A 9,007-nucleotide genomic window follows, 5' to 3' on the forward strand; every position below is an offset into this window, starting at 1 on the left:
ACAGCAAAGCAGATTGGTGTAGTGAGTGCAGAATCATACTTCACTGTGTCAGTGATTCATGATTCCTTCACCCTGCTGAAGTGTCCTTGAGAAAACCTTTAAATCACTTCCAGCTCTGCAGAAGACCTTGTACTCTGACCTCACTGTGGATGGAGGAACAGAATTTCCACAAGAAAAAAAATCTCCAAAAAAGATGCATATCTTCTTGACAAAATATTCAAAATACTGCAATAGACGATGAATATAAATCAGAAAACCTCGGCAAATAGGAAAATGTATACACTACACTGTACATGCCACAGCATCCAGGTTGTAGTATCAGCATGTCTTAGCTACATGTAACTAATTCAGGTTCCTGTTGATCTGGACCCAGCCTGAAAATAAAACTAAAGTGTCACAGTGTTGTGTGAATTCCCCATTTCATTGTCACTATAATGATCAAGCATTGCCTCTTGGCATCACAGCTTGCCTATGACCTACTCAACATCAAAAGGACAGAGGAATCTGTTTTGGGAGTGCTCTTTTTATTTCAGCATCAAACCTGACATGCCCGTTTATGGTCTTATGCTCCGTTGTGTATTTTACTCCACAAAAACAAACCGCGTTGTAATGCACATGCAGCCAACACCCTGAGCTAAAGATCTGAATCACATCTAGGTCACACACAGGGGCCGGGCCCACACATATTGTGAGAGCTTTTTTTTTCTTCATCTGAAACACAAGGTGTGGCCACACCCAGCTCCTCACAGTGACCTTTTGTCGTGAAAGAAAGATAAAAGCTGAACCCCAAGTTCTGTGAATCAGCTATATAAAACACACAAGGTCTCCAGAAAAAAGCATCGGCTCATGGACAAGAAAAAAAAAGAATGTGTAGCAGAGAGTGTAGCCCTCAAATAGTGGCTGAATTAAGTTGATGATGCTTAATGAACCTCATTTATATAGATGAGATATTCACTCTTTTGAATGGAGAGGACTACTACAAAAGCACCTCAGAAGATTTCATGTCACTGCCATATATTTTGCTGAATGTGTGTATTACAGCAGGATCTTTGAAAAGGTTTCACACATAATGTTCAGGTGTTTATCTCAGGTAATGTCATTCATTTCATGGTGTGAATAAAAAGGGAAGAATCAATATCAGATAATGTGATAGGTTTTAGAGATGGAAGAAGGGAATTTACAAAAAAAAAAAAGCAGCTAAATGTCTTAATCATGCCCCAGTGGATCTGAGCCTGAAGCGACTGAGGACAATAACTGTGTGCTTTGGAGCAAGAGATCAGCAGCAAGGACGATGACGTCTGTAGAGGCAGTTATATAACTGGAGCTGAACATTTTGTCTGTCATAGTTACAAGGTTAAAGAGGGTGACATGAATACCAGTCATAGTCTCAAGAGTCATGTGCAACATAGTTCCATTGGCCAAATGAAGCCAACTTCACCAAGGCAGACGTCAGCATAGTGCAGTATGGAGCAAAATGTTTTTTCTATAGACAACTTTCCTATCTCAAGGCTCCAGCAAACTCACACTCTAGCCTTAGTGGGGATTCACCAATGATTCACTGTTCAAAAAAAAAAAGCATGACAAGGCACACCAGGCCTACAATACAAACTATTCTAAACATTCAGACTACAGTGAAGATGAAATAGCATAGTGGAGTATGGGATAAATGCTGTGGTTTACAACACATTCTGCCATTCAGATGTATTTAAAAACAATACATTAACATACAGCAGGAACTTGATCTACAGATGTTTTTTTCTCTTAACAATTTTATAGGTTTTGTTTAATGGCAGAGAATCTACAAACACAAATCCAGAAGTAAAACATATACATTTTCGAATAACTAAACTAGTACTAAACTGTAAATTCCTCACACACGTGGGTTTCATCCACCACCTATGTATCTCAGTGAGTCCACTAAACATAGGAAGGTGGCAGATGTACTGCACAGTACAGCAATTATTTTAAAAAACACAATATATAAAGATGTGCAAAGAAATTAGTAAATAAATACAGTTCTTCTTAAGTGGCATGTGTAGCTACCATAGACTGTACATTTAAAAAATGTAGCTACTCATCATACTGTAATTCATGAATTATTGTGCTGTCCCTTAGTGTACTTAATGTTTCTCCAAGAGGAACACAGTGTCTTTTATTCATCTTACGAAATGAACTGGAGACTGTTGCTTTCAGCAGAAGCAGAATAAGCCCCCAAGCAATAAAGGAGGTAAATACTCATCCACCACCACTTCTGCGGCCTTTTGAATTAAATCCCAATGGCATTTATTATTTTTGTGCAATACTTTCTTTAAAGGCTCAATACAAATCATGCACTCACTGAGTACATGCTATTGAAGCATTCATACAGAATTTTATACAAGCTCTCTATTTACTTGAACTCAAAGATGATACTGATGCCAAGTGAACAATCACTTAATTATACTTCTTTTTTTTAAATTATGCCTTTAGTATACCCTTTATGACAAATTTATTGAAGGTAGCAGCACTTTCTCTATTGTATTTAATCTCCCTTCAATATGCCAAATATTATCTATATTATCGGACAATATTTGGTAAACGTTTCCCATTTTTTTCGGTGAGCTGACACCCCAAAATAAAAAGTTACAAATTCGTTATCTACTGTATGACTTTCTTTCTGTATGAGTGAGTAGTAACGTTAGGCACGGCCTTAATCGCGTTGTCCTCACCAGAAACTAAAAGTTTTATGACGCTAATATGTATTTTACACTTTCATCATTGTTTCACTGTCTTTTCTTGTCAAATTGTACAGACTCTACATTAAGGCAAAATGTATGTTAGCTATTTATAAAAGCATCAAGTAAATAGACTCTACAGAACAACATGACACCTAATATAGCTTGCTGAATGTATATTCCAGAGAAAGATACATGTACATGATAAAATAACCTCATGATAACATTTCCCACAACAATGACAAAGATTATTTGTGTTTGGTAATACTGTTTTTCTTCTGTTTTCCTGAACACCTAACGCCTGTTTGTGTTTAATATTGTTCATTACAACATTACAAACTGTCTGACCTTTGCAACATATTACAGGACTTGCAAACTGTCTCAAAGGGTTGGACAGAGGGCATACACTTGAAACACTTGAAACATCAGGAACTATTGTTGCAGGCTTTAAAGGACCATGGAACTCCAGTCTGGTTTTGATGAAAATCACAAATACTTTAAATGCCTGTTTAATATAGTCAGGGTGCCTGTTTCCCATTTCTTTCAGCTTTTCCTATTTTATTACCTGCTATAAAATGTTTTCACTGTTGCTCTGTCTAACTAAGCATACCTCTGGAGTCTGGGTCAGGTATTGTTTTGTATATGTCATGCCTGATCTCTCTGGAACTAACCTGGATAAATAAAAATTTTACCTTGGTTATTAAAAAAAATAAAGCAAATTGAACACTGTGAGAAAATATGCCACAAGGTCAAGTTGTTATTCTCAAGGGAAACTATTGTTATGGCCAAGAGTGGAAAAACAACAACAACCATAAAGCCTTTATGGTACCATACAGGAAACAAGTACAAAGGCAAGTAACATGAGAATAATTCATTGCACCAAGAATCCAAAGGATTGAAATATTTTTAGAGAAACAAACTCCAAGATTCATTTCTAAAACTAAAACAATTATATCAATGTGACTAAGTAAAATGTGAATATTAATACCATGTAAATCCTAACAATGGGATGCTCATACATGAAAGGATGATGAGAACACTGATGTTTAAGGTAAACAGCGCTCAGTAATTTGCAACCTGTGATGTTAGTCAACCTGTTGTGAGACTTCACTCCATTTTATGTGTGTTTGAGATGAATCAACATGGGTTGAACATTCAACATTCATTCTATGTGGAGCGCCGCTCTGTTTTCTTAAAGAGACAGAGGGGAGAAATGATCCCTTTGCAGTTGCACAGACTTACACCATTTGTGCATGCCCAGTCACACTAAGCAGATCTAGCAATATTCAGACTAGCATTCAGTTTAAGCTTGCAGGACATGGCCCACTAACCTACTTTCCCCACAACATGCTCTGTAACATCAGAGACGAGGCTGTGTGTCATCAGTTAACTAACCTTCACCACAGCATAGTTTCAGCAAAGAGGCACAAAAACCCAGACACAGCAATGCTGGAGCAAAAACAGAATAGCAGTAATCCTAGCTGTGTCTCAGAAAAAGAAATCTCCATGGGAAACATACTGCTGTAAACTGCTATCAGTTGTATTTAAACTAAAAATAAGGGCATTAGGAAAGCAAATGCCACAAAGAGCAAGGAATGAAGAGAGAAAAGTCAGATATTGTCAGTGACATTGTGACAGCAGTGAGTTAGAAAAATTATCATAGTGACATACATGCAGTTAACCATAAGAAACAATAAGTCATGGTTATACAACAAATTATGAGATAAACCATATTTGTTATTAAGTCAAAATTGTGAGACAGAAACTGTCTTTGTATGACTCACTGTTTTACTTGAACTTCCCACTGAAACATTAACCCTTTATATCTACATTAACTGCCAGGACAGTCCATGTATTAGGTGAACCACACTGTAAACTGTTAAACCCTAAAACCTGATACCCACACACCATTCTTCTGAGTTATGAGGTTAACTTAAAACACCCACAGTGACTGCATGGACAGTGCACCACAGAGGCAGGTACTTGCTCCTTCAGCTAAACAAATTTAATAATCATGATGTGACGACTGATATTGGGACTTGTTAAGATACTCTGGACTGAACTATGGGCTAACTGATCCATGATTATCTTGTCAGTTGTTGTAGTTATTCTCAAAAACTGCAACATGAGGACTGTTAAAAGACTGGTAAGGTCTGCAGTTTAGTTTAATTTTGTTTATTTAGTTTATTGCCAAGGCAGTGGCAAGGGGTGGAAACGGACGTCCTAACAGTGAGTGAGATAGCTGTCAGTAGGGGGCAGTCACTGTACAGAAAGGCTGAGGATCATGATTGACCTCTGTTTCCACCAAAGTGTAATACGCCAACTTATCAAGCCAACAATATAAATGGGGATTATTAGATTTACTGTAGGGATCTGACTAAAAATTAGCTGAAGGGAGAAGAAGATAGCATGAATCATGAGGCTGGCCCAAATGTTTAGCAGCATGATATAAAAAGGAGCATATGGTGCAGTGAACACCCCAGTTCAGTCAGTCATGGAACCGGCCTTCCTGTCCCACTCAGCTGTCAGCACACATCCTCATCACTATTCATGTCTGCTGGGCCAACCTCAGTACTGACGCAGCAAGCCAGCAAAACGGCTCAAGCCCCAACATGAGTATACGTAGATGGAGACGCCAGATAATCATTTGGAAAATGACATGACTTGCAATACCCTGGCTCTTTTGAAATACAATATTTTTTCTGTTTGGCATCAGATCCCTAAACAAAGTGATACTGTTGCTATCGACTTGGCATCAGCCAGCGAGACATTAAGATGAGTATAAAACCTGATTTTAATGAAACAAGAGCCTTGCCTTGTCAGACTCCTGTGAATCTGGTGCCTTGCCCAATCACATAATCCAGCATCTCTCACTAATTTGGAGAAGTCTAAGTAGCCCATTTGTCTCTTCACACACAAGGACACCTTGTGCATTACCCTGTCACATTTAGGCCACGGTTATATTTCACTCTGCTCGCATCATATAAAACATATGAATTTTTCAGATGTAATAATGTGCCTGTATATACCCCCATCCAACAGCTGGTTTCCATACACCTATGGACACCTATGTGTCCACACATACTAAGCTTCATGGCAGCTCAACATTTCATTATCAGGGTCTAGCTTCAATTATTTACCACACAGCTTCACACAATATTAATACCAGAGAAAATGTCATCCTCTTAAAATATCACTCAATGGCCCGTAGTGGTGCCTAACCAGACGAAAATGTCGTGTGCCTGTAGTTAGTAGCCATTTAAATCAGCTAACTATATGCAATAGCCAGTTAGTGTGAAACTGACTGAATTTCATCCAATGATGAAAAAATATCGTTTTGTCTATTTTTGTACAACTGCTTTAAATACTGTGAAGCAAATTAAGCTGAGTAAAGACTTTGAGACAGAGTAAACTGTAGGTAAACTTATGTTTTCCTTTAATACGCGATGAAGAGTTTTGAAGTTAAGCTAACGTTTAAGCTACAGTTATAACAGCCGAGCCGTTACAAGTAACGAGACGGACGCTGTGGACTGAACCCTCAGCTCGAATAACACAAAGCTGGAAACTTACCTTATTCTGCGGAACAAGGGATCAGACGAATCCGGACGGAAACATGTGAGGGAAGGGGCTTTAAAACCGGCAAAAACCCCGACGTCCTACATTCCCAAAAGTTACTCAGAGATGAAACTGCACTGCCGACCCAGTCTGCAAATGATTATTACCGGTGTGTGTAGGATACAGCCTGTTGAGGTAGGGGATCCCGATCCAGCCCAGCCCGACCCAGCCCACACACACACACACACACCTCACGCCTCACGCCTCAGGTCTTTATTGAACTGAGCGATGATCAAGACGTGTGCCGTCCACTGACACAGACGAAGGCTGAGTGAAGAGTTGTTCTGCAGCCTGTGTGCGGCCAACACTCAGAGTCCCGCCCACTGGACTAGATAGGATAGGCTATTAAATAAAGTTATGTGAGCTTGTGTGTGTGTTTGTGTGCGTCTGTGTTTAATGAGTGGGTGGGTGGGTTTAAATGACATACACTGATATATATTCTACCCTATACATGAAAAGTAAATAAAGAATATTTATTGTACTACCATAATCTCTTGAAAAAAAAAAAAAGCTTTTATTCTTACCTCACCTGGTCATGCAAAGTTCAAGAGGTTGAAAAAACACAATGACTGTGGTTCCATATACTATGAGCACTACACTGCTGTGCTGTGATTTGTGTGAGTCCTGCCATGCCTTTTGGTCTCTGGGTCATGCTGATCATCACGTTGATATACATGGGTTTGAGCTGATTAGACCAATTCTTAAAATGTAAAGTCAAATGCAGAGGTGAGATGAATCAGTCCCCCACGTTTAACACGATCCAACAAATCTACACACGCTGTAGCGCCACCCTTAGGCTGCTATAAAAATGGTGCTTGAGTAAAAGTATTATCTACTAAATATACATGTAAAATTTTGTTTGTGAAGATGGCCATCTTGTTAGTGTTATATTAATATATATTTGATATTATTGGACTGTTGTCCTCTTGTTGGGTAGATTAATTTGTAACAGTGCATCAGATTTTATAAATGATGCACTGCATGTTGATGTTTATAGAATTTTTATCAAGGTAGTTGTTTTCCAGGGTGCAATTAAAAATGCCAGCTTGTCGATCATGATACATGTTGATCACTTGAAAAACAATGAACAAGATGAATAAATTATTCCACAAAAAATGTGTTGGTTTTTTTGTTGGTCTGAGCTCTAACTGAAGGAATGGTGTCTCATCTTGTTTGTTTGATCTCTCCATTGCGATTACCAGTATCACATTCTAGTCTTGTGCAACAGTCAGAGGTGAACACATTTTGGCTCTGATTGCTTACATACCACACATACTTAATTAAAGATTAAAGGTACCAGCTGAACAGCAGCTCAGACATGCTATCATTTAGTAAACAGGCAGTGATTTTGGTGGCAAACCACATGTGCTCTAAAATGTTTTATTGTGAGTCAAGGCTTCAAATTAGCTGCAGGGCTTCTGAATGCTCTTGCATGATGGGTGCTTTTCTCATACTTGAAATCCATAGAGTCAAATTCCACAGAAAAGTTTCAAGCTTAGAACTGTCACCTCTATGCCCTTTTAAGTTTAAGTCACAGCAGCTGAAACAAACTTTGTGTGGCCAGGCGCAGTAAATGAATTTGAGATTAGTGTATTAACAGGCTATATAGTGCTAACCATGACTAATAAACTGACTCTGACATGTAAAATCAGTGGAATACCCCTTTAAGGTAAAAAAAAAAAAAAAAAAAACAGTGCTATCTATCAATCTGTCTCTTCATCCAGAAAACTATGTTACATCGTAATTTAAAGTGTTCTTACAATTAAAAGGGCCATTGATAGTTATTTAACAGAAAACCCTCAGGGGGACTTTTTCAATCAAAAAAAAAGGGTTTTTCAGGCCCAAATGGTTCTAGATAGATGCTTTCTCTTTGGATAACAGCCATTTACAACAGCCTAAAGGGATGATCAGCACTACTTTCTTCAAATGCGTGTGAATGCTTATGAGTCAGCAAGCTGTTGCGAATAATTTTCCTTTAAAAAGAGAAAACAAATTTTCCTTTCCCTCTCTAACACAGATTCATTCACAGGATAAAGGACATATGATGTTTTGTCAACTGAAATTAGTCTACCGCCTGTAGCATGTTCACAGTTTTAGCACCTGCCTGGATTGTTGATGCCACTGATCACTTCTGCATCACTCAGACTTAGCTTTACTACACAGTGTCATAAAAGCTACTCACAGAGCTCCCACAATGCATGGCAGGCAAACATAGGAACTCCATTTTAAACCTTTGCTTCTTGTGAATCAGGAGGTCTGATTCAGTGAAATGTCAGGTTGAAGAACACCAAACCTAAAAGCAGGAATCTTTTGGCCTCCATTTGCATGCTCCAGAAAGTCTGGAAACATAAAGATTTGTGAGTCTGTGAAAAGGAAGAATCACTAGTTTGAAATACTATATGTGTATCTACTGTGTGAGTTTAGTGTTGTGTAGGTGACTGTAACTCCAGTCAGTAGTGAGAAAAGGTAAAGAAGAGCAGATCTAAAAATTAAGACATTTCTGTTGAGTCTATTGGCAAGTCTGTGGCCTTCAGTATGAAAGGCCAGCTTACGATTTAGTCAGGTAACTGTCCTCCACGACCTTACTTTGAGTTGCTGCAGAGACGGTGATGAGAAATGTGAAAATAAAAACACATCCAACCTAGGATTTCATATCCTTTGTGCTCAGTATCTCACTA

General features: G+C 38.5%; 1 protein-coding gene across 1 annotated transcript in view; it reads right to left on the reverse strand.

Moving 5' to 3' along the window:
- npas2 (neuronal PAS domain protein 2) overlaps positions 1 to 6,430 on the reverse strand; it is a 44,065-nt gene extending 37,635 nt beyond the window's left edge. Inside the window, exon 1 of the mRNA XM_041051049.1 lies at positions 6,285 to 6,430. The gene's annotated coding sequence lies outside the window, so the exon portion shown is untranslated. The remainder of the gene's footprint in view (positions 1 to 6,284) is intronic.
- Positions 6,431 to 9,007: the final 2,577 nt, after the last annotated feature.

The sequence above is a fragment of the Toxotes jaculatrix genome, chromosome 12 (assembly GCF_017976425.1).
Source record: "Toxotes jaculatrix isolate fToxJac2 chromosome 12, fToxJac2.pri, whole genome shotgun sequence".
Taxonomy (NCBI): domain Eukaryota; kingdom Metazoa; phylum Chordata; class Actinopteri; family Toxotidae; genus Toxotes; species Toxotes jaculatrix.